This window comes from Protopterus annectens, chromosome 7.part0 (assembly GCF_019279795.1).
Source record: "Protopterus annectens isolate FY-2018-M chromosome 7.part0, PAN1.0, whole genome shotgun sequence".
NCBI lineage: Eukaryota > Metazoa > Chordata > Ceratodontiformes > Protopteridae > Protopterus > Protopterus annectens.
This window is the reverse complement of record NC_056739.1, coordinates 1845579121-1845592862: the sequence shown is the minus strand read 5'-3', so window position 1 is coordinate 1845592862 and position 13742 is coordinate 1845579121.

Here is a 13742-nt window from a genome sequence, read left to right as displayed (position 1 = left end):
AAGATGTTATCTCACAGTTCTGAATGAAGCCAGAGAAGCAATGTCTGTAAAAGCATGGTTTGTTAGTCTCTGTACGAGGAGTAGAAGTTTATAATTATTTTATGACTTCCAGGAGCTGCACATATCTGAGCAAATCCCTTGGAGCAAAGTTCTTGTGTGTGTATTATTGACATATAGGTGCTAAAGCTGAGTATATTTTTCTGTATTATTCTGTATTATAGAGCTAAATTGTTGCTTAGATATCTGTTGTCTTACTGTTCTGCAAATATATAGAGATCAGTATATATTTTTTGGTTTTATAATTTGCACTCTGATTCCTCACATCTCTGTTGAAACTTTTCCCCATCCCCCCTCCCTGTTCTTGGTTGTAGTTTAAATTTGGTGGCTTTTGCAGTGCCGCCCCACTGTGGATTTGATCTAGGACACTCCCCCAGTTTCATCTCTTTACCGCATTCTACCTAATAGACCCTTTCTGCACTTGCTTTTAGTCCTTTTTAATTTAATTACATTTTTTCAAACTGTGTGTGGTCTAAGATTGCTACATATTCAAGTGTGCCAGCTTGCACTGCATGTGAATTGTTTTTACTACTGTTTTTGCTACTTTTCTGAAAAAAAAAATTGTAAGCCTGTTTCCTACCTTTCCTGTAATTAGTGTTCCAGATACAGATTTGCTGTATCCAGGACTATTTGTAGCTTCTGAGCCCCCCAAGCCTTTCTGTGTTGGAGGGAAGCCTTCTAGCTTATCAGTAGGAGTGGTAAGCACTTGGTAACCTGTCTACCACATAAGGAGTGGTTCTGGCCCAGAATTTGTAGCTATTGGCTGTTTGGGCGGTCTTCCATCTCTCTCAACTTTCTGATTTGAAGGCCTGCATTTGCACTTGTTTCTGTCCTGTAACTCCTGAGCCCATCTCATTTGCTCACTCAAAAAAAAATGTATCTGCTTTTACTGTATTTGTGTTTTTTTCCTGCTTTATTTTGCTTTTGCTTCATCTTAAAAGTACTCAGTTGTATTTATTACTGCTTGGTGTAACTCATCCTAAGCCTTTTAGTTTAAGCACTTGGGCTTCAGACCAGTTGTTTTACATTAAGAAGGTTTGTGGTCTGCACTGTAGTGGCAGAACAGGTAGCTTACATCCTTCTAAGTTGGGAACTGTTGAGTGAGGGCTCAGTATCTGTTATTCTAAAAGTGTATTAATTCTGGTCTAAGCACTTGGGCTTCAGGCCAGTTATTTTACATTAAAAGGGTTCATGGTCTGCACTCTTGTGGGAGGAGAGGCTGGACTCTGTCCTTCTGAGCTGGGAATTTCTGGTTAAAGGCTTATAGTGCCTGCATATTTGAACTGCTTCTTACTGAAATTGGTACACCTTGTTTGCTGTAGCATAGACTAGATCCAGGCCTGCTGAATCTAGCTTTGTTTGTATAACTTGAACACTAATCCAAGCATTCTTTAAAGTATTCAATTGTATTTATTACTGCTTGGTAGTAACTTGATTAAAGTGTGGCTATCATTCTAAGTCTTTTGGATTAAGCACTTGGGCTTCAGACCAGTTGTTTTACATTAGGAAGCTTTGTGGCCTGCACTGTAGTAGCAGGACAGGTAGCTTACATCCTTCCAAGTTGGGACTGCTGATTGAGGCTCAGTGTCTGTTATTCTAAAAGTGTATTAGTTCTAGTTTAAGCACTTGGGCTTCAGGCCAGTTATTTTACATTAAGAAGGTTCGTGGTCTGCACTCTTGTGGGAGGAGAGGCTGGACTCTGCCCTTCTGAGCTGGGAATTTCTGGTTAAAGGCTTATAGTGCCTGCATATTTGAACTGTTTGTTTCTTACTGAAATTGGTACACCTTGTTTGCTGTAGCATAGACTAGATCCAGGCCTGCTGAATCTAGCTTTGTTTGTATGGTTGTTGTTTGTTTGCTTATTTCCCTGAAAAGCTAATTCCACCTAAAACGCAGCTTTTCAGCACTTCTGTGGATCCCTAGTGATATCTGCATTGCTTACTGTACTTATTTCCTTGTTTCACTTGAAAGAAAGTTACTGTTTGTCATTTTTGCATTTAAGTTACCTGTAACACATTGCATTTAAGTTACCTGGCACTTGCTCACTAAAGCAATTATATAAGTCAGCACTAAAAAATTAAAAGCACTACACACTCACAAACTCCCCTTGAGTACCTTGTTCCCCACTGGCCCTTTTTTTCAATTATAAAGAAATTCCCAATACTATTCTAGCATGTCCAAAGGTCAGTTGTCAATCTCCTCTCTGATCCAGCTGGTGAATCTGGGAATCTTGAGGCAATGTTACAACTGCCTCATGTACACAGACAACCCTCTCCTACTCCCAACAAATTCCAACACATGTGAGAGATGCAACCATATAGCCATACTGGAGACTAAGCTCTCTCAACTCAGTACTGGCGAAACCAGTCAGGAGGAGAAGGAAACCACACTCACTACAATTCCAGTCTCACATAGACCTACCACGACAGCAAACCAAACACATAAACACACAAAAACATACTCGGAGGCTCTAAATAAAAATCTGACTAAGCAGCAGAGACCTCCAAAGCAGACACCCAAGCAACCGCTACCCCAAAACAAAACACGTGCAACACGTAGCTCACAAAGCCAGTGTGCTGAACAGTCACAGCCCTTAAGGCTAAACAACACACCTGATAAACTTGTAATAGGTGACTCTATCATCAGGCACACTGACGTCCCGCTCACCAGGCTGAACAAGGAGAAGGTCACTGTGAGCTGCCTGTCAGGCGCTAGGATCCGCCACATAACACAAGCACTCAGGTCACTCCCAGGCAAGTACAAATATGACTCAGTCATTGTCCATGCTGGTGTGAATGACCTGAGACGTACCTCCCTGGACTACATGAAAAGAGACATAGAGGAGCTCTCTGAGCAGGTAGCCTAGGCCGGTATGACCCTGACCTTGAGTAGCGTCTTACCCTCACCAAGAATGATGCCACAATATGAAGACAAGATGATCAATTTCAACAATTGGCTTAAGTATTGGTGTCATTCAAAGGGGATCCAATGCCTGTCAGCCTGGGATGGCATGCTCGACAAGCCATGATGCTTCGCTAGGGACGGCTTGCATCTGTCACCCCTGGGCTTTTGGATATTGGCAGAGGCTCTTGCTACCCCCATAGTTCCTTTTTTAGGCAAGGCTCAAAAGACAAACCCACCTCCATAGGTATCACAAGGGATAAGAAACTAAGAGTAATGCTACTCAACGCCAGAAGTCTAAACCTCAAGATGCACACTCAAACTCTCCTTAGCATGGAGAACATCGATATCTGTGCAGTAACAGAAACCTGGTTCAAGGCTCCCGAGAGCACCCCAGCACTACCAGGTTATACCTCATACCATGCTTTTCGGCCCCAAAACTTGGACCGAACCACAAAAGGAGGGGGAGTATCAATATTCATCAAAGATACCCACACCTCCAGGTTGGTGGCACAGCACGAAGCATCAGAGACTATCCATGTGCAACTAACAGCGGGTATAACTGCCTTCCAGTTTATAGCCTGCTACAGACCACCCTCCCAAACCCAGGAACCTCACTCGGCCTTCCTGAGAACACTGGAAAATATGAAGGTCTCTCCAAACACCATTATATTGGGTGACTTCAACTACCCAAACATAGACTGGGAGCATTACTCTAGCTACAACACCCTAGCCCAAAGGTTCCTAGAATTTATAAACTCAAATGCTATGGAACAACTTGTTACCACTCCCACAAGAGGGGAAAACATACTGGACCTGATCATCACCAACATGGGGACTCTATGCTCCAGACCAGAAGTGTATCCCTCACTGGTAAGATCAGACCATAAACTAATCTCACTGGATATTCACATCCCGAATCCACCCCCTGCCCTGAAAACCACAGTGAAAAACTTCTCTAAAGCAAAATTTACACTCCTCAAACCTGAGGTGGAATCCTTCAAAGCCACCGGGCTTGTGGAAAATACGGCCCAGACCGCATAATCCTTTACAAACGCATTCTATGAACACCTTCAGGAATTAATGGATCATGCAATCCCAAATAAAACCAAGACCCAATCCTCCAAAGGCAGACGTCCTGTCTGGTGGACCCCAGCCATAAACAAAATATACAACAGAAGGAGGAAGCTACTACATGATAGAGCAAAATTCCAAAAAGGAAAGGCATCTCTGATCAGTATTAGCAAAAAACTACGGGCACTCATAAAATCGTCTAAGGCCAGCTTCGAGAGAAAAATTGCACAGGACACTAAGGATAATCACAAGGCTTTCTTTAGTTATGTTAGGAACCTGGGTGGGAATTCCCAGATATGCTCAGAATTAGTCCAAAATGACAAAAAATACACCGAACCCACAGACATTGCCAACATCCTAGCTGACAGGTTCAGCGCAAACTTCTCCCTCCTCCTCCCCACCAAAAGGGCAAATATCTATCCCAGCAGAGTGCTGCCCCCCTGACATCTCAGCTGCTCAGGTAAGAGCTGCCCTCTCCAAAGCAAAAAACACAGCATCACTGAGACCAGATGGTGTCCCGGGCTGCGTCCTACATGAACTCCAAGAAGAGCTAATCCCAAACATAAAACTACTGTTCAATCTCAGCCTTACTACAGGATATGTACCCAAAGAGTGGCGTACAGCAACAGTGGTCCATCTCCACAAAAGTGGTGCCTCAACGGATCCTGGAAACTATCGCCCCATAAGCCTGACTAGCTTGGTCTGCAAAGCTATGGAAAGGATCATCATGGACCTCATAAATAAAGATATTGGGGACCTACAGACACTGGATCCTACCCAGTTCGGCTTTGTTAAGGGCAGAACCTGCCTCTTAAACCTGGTTTATTTCTTTGAAACAGTCACCAAGGCCATTGACGAGGGGAAGGTGGTCCACACAACCTACTTGGACCTCACAAAAGCCTTCGATACAATACCCCACTCGGGCATTATAGATAAGCTCATCAGCTTAAATATAAACCCCTTTGTCACTAGATGGGTTGCAAACTGGCTCAAGGACAAAACCCACATGGTTAGAATTGCTGGAGCCATGTCAGACTCCAAACCAGTTACAAGTGGCATCCCACAAGGCTCAGTCCTGGGACCTCTCTTGTTCGGTATATATTTCTCGGAGGTACAGGCGAACACGGAAGGACTGTGGCTGACCAAGTTCGCCAATGACTGCAAACTGGGCACCATAATCGACTCTCCAGCCAACACAAGCATCCTCCAAAAGGGCCTCATAGAAACAGAAAACTGATGCCAGAGCCATGGCCTCAAGCTAAACACCAAAAAGTGTATAGTCATCCCCTTTGGCAAAAACAAAGTGCCCACAAATTACCACATAGGTGCAGAAGAAGTAATTAGGAACCTGGGGACCCAAGTTGAAAGCAATCTCTCATTTGACAACCACGTGGCCAAAGTGGTTAGAAAAACATTTTATATAGCCCACCTAATCATGAAGGGATTCATATCTAGATCAGAGGAGGTCATCGTGCCTCGTTACTCATCCCTCATCAGGCCCATAATTGAGTACAATGCCCCTTTTGGGATGTACCTTATCAGACACCTGCAGCAACTGGAAAGACTCCAAAAGTACCTCACCAAGAGGATCAAAGGGCTCAAACAGATGCCATATGCTGCCCGGTTAAAGAAACTCCAGCTCTACTCAGTGGCATACCGCCTGCTCAGAGGCGACCTGTGCCTGATGTATAAAGCCATGTCCAACCCGGAATTAATGGACATGCTGCACCTCAGAAAATCCAAATCCCATCGAGCTATGCGCTCGAGAGACTTGAACCTCAGCACTGAAATAAATAGGACATGCTGGAGGGACAGATTCATAACCCAGAGGCTCTTTTCACTCTGGAATAAAATCCCAGTCCAGGTTAGGCAGATCTCTCATTGACTCTCTTCAAGAGGAATCTTGATGAGTGGATGGGAGATTGTAGGTTTACCCCGGGAATCACTTCTGTGTCACTGTTAGACAGAGGCACAGTATACTGACCTCGAAAAAGGGCATAGCAAAATTAATTTAAAATGAGTGGCGAAAGCCAAACACACTCTGGCTAGGCTTATAAATGCCCTAGGGCAGATAGCATAGTATGAACCTATGAAATCCTGGCAATTTCTAGCATAGGAACCAGATGTCAGATAACTGTATTTATGTGATGTTATTCTGTACAGAAATAATATTTTAATATTAGGTGAGACAGAAGTCTCATTGCAGTCTGTTCTTGTAACCTGACAAAGAAGGATCTCTCATCTGTTTCATCTTGCCTTGCTCCAGTAAGTGACCAGGGGATAATATTTTTTAGACCAGTCAGGGAAATATAGTGAGATTAGTTAAGTATTGGTTTTCTGTAGCTGTGTGAACCTGTCCACCTGTGTTATTTTTAATATACCTTGTGCTGAAACTCTGGTGTTTACTGTAAATAAATATTTTGTATTTTCATGCTCTTTTATTATTTATTATTAAATATATAAACTTTTCATTGTGGCTGGTCCTTTTAGAGACTAGTTTAACCTTTGAGAGTATTTATATCTATTGGTAATACTCTGGCCACTCTTGATGCCTGGCTGTTTGGTTAACCTTACCATTTGTATTAATATTAATTTCACTCTGTATAATTGGGTACCCTTGCAAGAGCCTTAAGTAGCTGGTTTTGTAATGCCTGATGGCAGTGATAACTGTCTTATAGTCTAGGGAGAATGGAGGATAGTGGGTAAATCTGTGCCAGCCTTTCCCTTTCCCGTGTGTGTGTGTGTGTGTGTGTGTGTGTGTGTGTGTGTGTGTGTGTGTGTGTGTGTGTGTGTGTGTGTGTGTGTGTGTGCGTGCGCACATACAGAAATGAAATCTCAAATACTATGCGTTTCAGCTACTTGGAGCAGGGACATGAAGCACTGGTTTCACAGAGAGAGTGGTGGTGGACTTGGCTTGTACACTTGGCTGTGGACTTAACTCTGCAGCTGTGCCAGTGGGAAGCCTTACTGGCGGCATGTGGAAAGACAGAGAGAGAAACTCAGACCCCGGACTGAGTGTGTTCCCTGTGTGCTCTTAAGGGAAATTGTGCTTGATGCAGAGAGGTGCATTGGGAAATACTGGGTGTATCAAATATTCTTCCAAGTGAACATCCCTCTCCTGTGTCAATGGTGCGGATTGAGGCTCATTGATTACTGGCCCAGAGTGGGGATGTCACATATTGGTAACAATGGTAAGATATTAGCTGAACTTCTGTATCCTGTAGGTAGTTGTCACTGAAGGTAGGTGTACTCTCAAGCAGCCACAAGGTGAACATTCAGAGTTTCATTTCACAGCAATTTTATTTACTTTTGTTTTGTTGGTTTAGTTTAGTCAGGGAAAGCAGCAAAGATATCAGCAAAGGATTATGGCAAGCTGACAAACAACCACCAGTTGGCCAAAATCTGTAATGCCAATGGGCTGGTGCATGCCAACCTGACTAAATAGAAAATGATTTCAGACATAGTCACAGTTCAGACCAGCAACCAGGAGGATAATCAGTCTGGTGATGGGAATTTGCAGCCCTCGGAGGGACAGATTCATAACCCAGAGGCTCTTTTCACTCTGGAATAAAATCCCAGTCCAGGTTAGGCAGATCTCTCATTGACTCTCTTCAAGAGGAATCTTGATGAGTGGATGGGAGATTGTAGGTTTACCCCGGGAATCACTTCTGTGTCACTGTTAGACAGAGGCACAGTATACTGACCTCGAAAAAGGGCATAGCAAAATTAATTTAAAATGAGTGGCGAAAGCCAAACACACTCTGGCTAGGCTTATAAATGCCCTAGGGCAGATAGCATAGTATGAACCTATGAAATCCTGGCAATTTCTAGCATAGGAACCAGATGTCAGATAACTGTATTTATGTGATGTTATTCTGTACAGAAATAATATTTTAATATTAGGTGAGACAGAAGTCTCATTGCAGTCTGTTCTTGTAACCTGACAAAGAAGGATCTCTCATCTGTTTCATCTTGCCTTGCTCCAGTAAGTGACCAGGGGATAATATTTTTTAGACCAGTCAGGGAAATATAGTGAGATTAGTTAAGTATTGGTTTTCTGTAGCTGTGTGAACCTGTCCACCTGTTTTATTTTTAATATACCTTGTGATGAAACTCTGGTGTTTACTGTAAATAAATATTTTGTATTTTCATGCTCTTTTATTATTTATTATTAAATATATAAACTTTTCACTGTGGCTGGTCCTTTTAGAGACTAGTTTAACCTTTGAGAGTACTTATATCTATTGGTAATACTCTGGCCACTCTTGATGCCTGGCTGTTTGGTTAACCTTACCATTTGTATTAATATTAATTTCACTCTGTATAACTGGGTACCCTTGCAAGAGCCTTAAGTAGCTGGTTTTGTAATGCCTGATGGTAGTGATAACTGTCTTATAGTCTAGGGAGAATGGAGGATAGTGGGTAAATCTGTGCCAGCCTTTCCCTTTCCCATGTGTGTGTGTGTGTGTGTGTGTGTGTGTGTGTGTGTGTGTGTGTGTGTGTGTGTGTGTGTGTGTGTGTGTGTGTGCACATACAGAAATGAAATCTCAAATACTATGTGTTTCAGCTACTTGGAGCAGGGACATGAAGCACTGGTTTCACAGAGAGAGTGGTGGTGGACTTGGCTTGTACACTTGGCTGTGGACTTAACTCTGCAGCTGTGCCAGTGGGAAGCCTTACTGGGGGCATGTGGAAAGACAGAGAGAGAAACTCAGACCCCGGACTGAGTGTGTTCCCTGTGTGCTCTTAAGGGAAATTGTGCTTGATGCAGAGAGGTGCATTGGGAAATACTGGGTGTATCAAATATTCTTCCAAGTGAACATCCCTCTCCTGTGTCAATGGTGCGGATTGAGGCTCATTGATTACTGGCCCAGAGTGGGGATGTCACATATTGGTAACAATGGTAAGATATTAGCTGAACTTCTGTATCCTGTAGGTAGTTGTCACTGAAGGTAGGTGTACTCTCAAGCCGCCACAAGGTGAACATTCAGAGTTTCATTTCACAGCAATTTTATTTACTTTTGTTTTGTTGGTTTAGTTTAGTCAGGGAAAGCAGCAAAGATATCAGCAAAGGATTATGGCAAGCTGACAAACAACCACCAGTTGGCCAAAATCTGTAATGCCAATGGGCTGGTGCATGCCAACCTGACTAAATAGAAAATGATTTCAGACATAGTCACAGTTCAGACCAGCAACCAGGAGGATAATCAGTCTGGTGATGGGAATTTGCAGCCCTCGGAAAAAAGACAGTTCAACTTTTCCTCAGAGGATTTAAAAATCCATCTGGAGTTAAAGAGACTTGAACTGGTGGCCAGACATTTGGAACTAGAATCAACAGAGGGACTGTCATGTTTGGAGGTTTAAGAAAATGAGCAACTGCAGCATTTGGAGGCTGAAGAAAAAGATAGACTGCAGTTTTTGGAGGCCGAAGAAAAGGAGAAGCAGCTTCAACATGAGAGGGAGATGCTGACTGTTAAACAGGGTCATGGAGGTAATGGGGAAGGGAATAATTGAACCCCAGAAGCAAGTAAATTTATTCCACAATTTACAGAGGATGATAATTTTGATAGTTTTATTCATATCTTTGAAAGAGTATGTAAACAGTATAATGTTGACCAGAGGGTCTGGATACAGTTCTTGACCCCCTTCCTCCACAGTAAAGCTGTAACTGCTGTTTCTAAATTGTCTGATATTGATTAAACTATGAAAAAGTAAAGAAATGTTTGCTTGAATGTTTTAAGTTAACACCTGAAGCTTACAGAAAGAATTTCATGAGCACAGATGCAAGGCAGGTGAAAGTGTGTGTGATTACATTCCTGAGTTATGCACTTATTTTCATAGGTGAGTGAATGGGTGTCAGGTCACTACTTTTGAAGGGCTGGCAGATCTTTGGGTGAGGGAACAAGCCCTTAGCACTTTGCCTGAGGACATGAGAATCTGGTTGGCAGACTAAGAATGTAACTTTGCAGGTGAGATGGGATAAAACATGGATCTCTATGCAGCAAGCAGTGCATCAATGCAAAATAAGGGGATATCCAGTGCTGCACATGGATATAAGGGAACCCATAGTAGGCAGCCTTAACCACCTCAACAGAGTCCAACAGTAACAGGGAAGCCACAAGTTCAGATACACAGTCAGGATCAAGGGTTAAATATTTTAAATGTAACCAGTGGGGCCGTGTATTATATAGATGTCCATGGAGGCAAAGTGGGGAACTAAAGGTGGGGGAGCCAGCAGGTAGGAATAACAGTATGCCAGTGGTACATTTTCTTGAGACAACAGGGGTAGAAAACTATCACAAAGGGTTATGTCCTGTCTTACTGGATGTAAAACAGGCTACTGCTAAGAGAGACTCAGCCTCTAACATAACCATTGTGAATCTACAATGGTTAAAGAGGAGCAGTAGTTGCTTGGGTAGTCAACTCCAGTCAGAGGTTTAGGAGGGACCCCATTCCATAGGCCTTTGGTCAGGGTTCACCTTGACTGGGAAGGTAGAAAAGGAAGCACGCAATTAGCTGTGTTTGAGGATATCCCTGCAAATGCCCTGATAGGGAATGATTTTGATAATGCAGTACCTTGTGTGCAAGCAGTTACAAACAGTCAGGCTTGGAGACAGGCATGTGGGTCTGGTAGCCTGGGAGAGAACCAGACAAATGCCACACCTGAAGTCAGGGCTTTTGGTGTGGCTGTTTCAGGGAGGGAGCTACCCTGTAGCCGTGAACCTGAAGGCGAGCCTCAGCTGCTGGTAGGTACTGATGTTCCCTTGGACAGAGTGACTGCAAGAGTAGAGGTGAGTAGTAGTATTACGCAGAATGACAGTGAGGCAGCACTGTCAGAGGATAGTAGATGTTCTGTGGAAGGGGAGCTGGGAAGAGTCACAAAAGTAGAGCTGAGACAGGGTTAACTTTCAGACCCTACATTACAAGGGAGGCAGCTAAGGAGGCACCTGATTTTCAAGAAAAGGAGGAATCTGTATACTGGAACAAAGGGTTACTATATAGAGAGTGGACCCCTGAGAGAGAGAGAGAGAGAGCTAGAGGGTAAGGCAATACAGCTGTTGGTAGTGCCTACAGCTTACCATCTGGCACTTCTAGCCATAGCCCATGACATTCCTTTTGCAGGTAATAAAAGCATAAATCTTACCAAGAGACCTATTATGCAGAACTTTTATTGGCATGGGATTGCAAGGGACGTAACAAGGTACTGCAGTACCTGTGAGCAGTGCCAAAAAGTAAGCAAGACAGTAGACAAGGTCAAGGCTCCTTTGATGCTTTTGCCTGTGATTAAAGAGCCATTTCAGAGGGTACCAATGGATATTGTGGGGCCTCTGAGTACCCCAAGTTAAACAGGGAAGAAGTATATCCTGGTGTTTGTAGATTATGCTGATATATATAATGAGGTGGTGGCTCTGTCTTCCATTGAGGCAGAGAAGGTGGCAAATAGTTTGCTACATATTTTCAGCAGGGTAGGTTTCCCAAGAGAAATACTGACCAACAGAGATCCTTATTTCATGTCAAACCTGCTAGCTTGTCTGTGGAAGCACTATGGGGTGAAGCACCTAACAACCACCCACTACAATCCCCAGACTAGTCGTCTTGTGGACAGGTTAAACTCTACACTAAAGGCCATGCTATGGGCATTTGCAGAATCTGCATGTTTTTCACCCTTTGAGCTGCTGTATGAACATAGGGTGAGGGGGGACTTTAAATTCAATTTGTGATGAGTGGGAGAGTGAGTATGAAACCCACAATGAGTCTTTTATGGCATATTCCTAAACCTCAGGACAAGGCTTAGGGAGCACATAAGCTTGGTCCAAGAGAATCTGGCAGGAGCCCAACAGCAGAAAAAGCTCTGCTATGACAGGAATGTTCAAAGCAGAGAGTGTGCTGGGGAGCAGTAGGTTATGTCTCTTGTTCCTGTCAGAAATGATAAGCTGCAGGCAGCTTGGGATGGACCCTTCAAAGTAGTAAGGAAGTTCAGTGATGTTAACTACATGGTAGAACTGCTAGGCAGGAGGCAAGGGCCCAAATTGTACCATGTTAACATGATGAAACCTTACCATGATCGGGAGGCTCTTGTGCTACGTATTTGCAGTAGGAGGCAGGAGGAGTCTTAGGGGGATCTATGGCTACAGCGAGCCAGACGGCAAAATGCCAAGTTACTATGGTGGAGCCTAGGGTTGCAAGCATATGACATGACAGTGCAGCATTGTAGTGGGGTAGGCAGTGCCAATGTAGATGGGTTCTCAAGGCAGGGTATGAGTTAATGTATTCCCAGACAGGCTCATTCCTCTCAAAAAACATTTCTCAAGGGTCACTTGAAAAAACAGCTTGATTCTTCAAAGGGGGGAGAGATGGTACAATGTGAGGTGTTATCTCACAGTTTTGAATGAAGCCAGAGACACAATGTCTGTAAGAAACATGGTTTGTTAGTCTCTGTATGAGGAGTAGAAGTTTGTAATTGTTTTATGACTTCCAGAAGCTGCACCAGATCTGAGCAAAGCTCTTGTGCATGTATTATTGACATGTAGGTGCTAAATCCTGTAAGTTTCTGGCAGTGAGGGGTTGCATGGGAACCAGAAGTCAGATGACTAGATGTATGTGATTTAATTCTGTACAGAAATAATGTTTTAATATTAGGTGAGACAGAAGTCTCATTGCAGTCTGTTCTTGTAACCTAACAAAGAAAGATCTCTTACCTACTTCATCTTGCCTTGGTCGAGCAAGTGACCAAGAAGTAGTATTCTTCAGATCAGTCAGGAAAATATATTGAGATTAGTTAAGTATTATTTTTCTGTAATTGTGTGACCCTGTCCACCTGTATTATTTTAATATTTCCTGTGCTGAAACTCTGGCATTTAATGTAGACAGATATTTCATATTTTCATGTTCTTGTATTATTTATTAAATATATTTAAACTTTTTATTGTGGCTGGTCTTTTTAGGGAATATTTTAACTTTTGAAAGTACTTTTATCTGTTGGTGACACTGTGGCCACTCCTGGAGCCTGGCTGTTTGGTCAGCATTACCATTTGTATTGATATTAATTTCACTCACTCAATATAATTGCATACCCTTGCAAGAGCCGTAGGTAGATGGCTTTGTAGTGTCTGGTATCAGTGATAACTACCTTATAGTCTGGACAGAAGAGGGCACAATGGATAAATCTGTGCCGGCCTTTCCCAGGTGTGTGTGGTGTGTGAGTGTGTGTGTGTGTGTGTGTGTGTGTGTGTGTGTGTGTGTGTGTGTGTGTGTGTGTGTGTGTGTGTGTGTGTGTGTGCCAATAAAATCTTAAAGACTGTGTGTTTCAGCTACTTGGAGCAGGGACATAAAGCACTGGGTTTACAGAGAGAGTGGTAGAGGACTTGGCTTGGACACTCAGCTGAGGACTTAACTCTGCAGCTGTGCCAGTGAGGTCCTTACTGGGGAGCTGGGGAGAGACAGAGAGAGAAACTCAGACCCCAGGTTGAGTGTGTTCCCTGTGTGCTCTTAAGGGGAATTGTGCTTAATGCAGAGAGCTGCATCTGAAAATACTGGGTGTATCCATTTTTTTTCCAAGTGAATATCCCTTTGCTGTTTCAGTGGTGAGGATTGAGGCTCCTTGATTCTGGCCCAGAGTGAGGACATCACACATATCCCTGAGTTGCCTGTTTAGCCAGCCTTTACTGTGAAATTGAGCCCAAGGCTCCAGTGAAGTCATAGTGGACTGC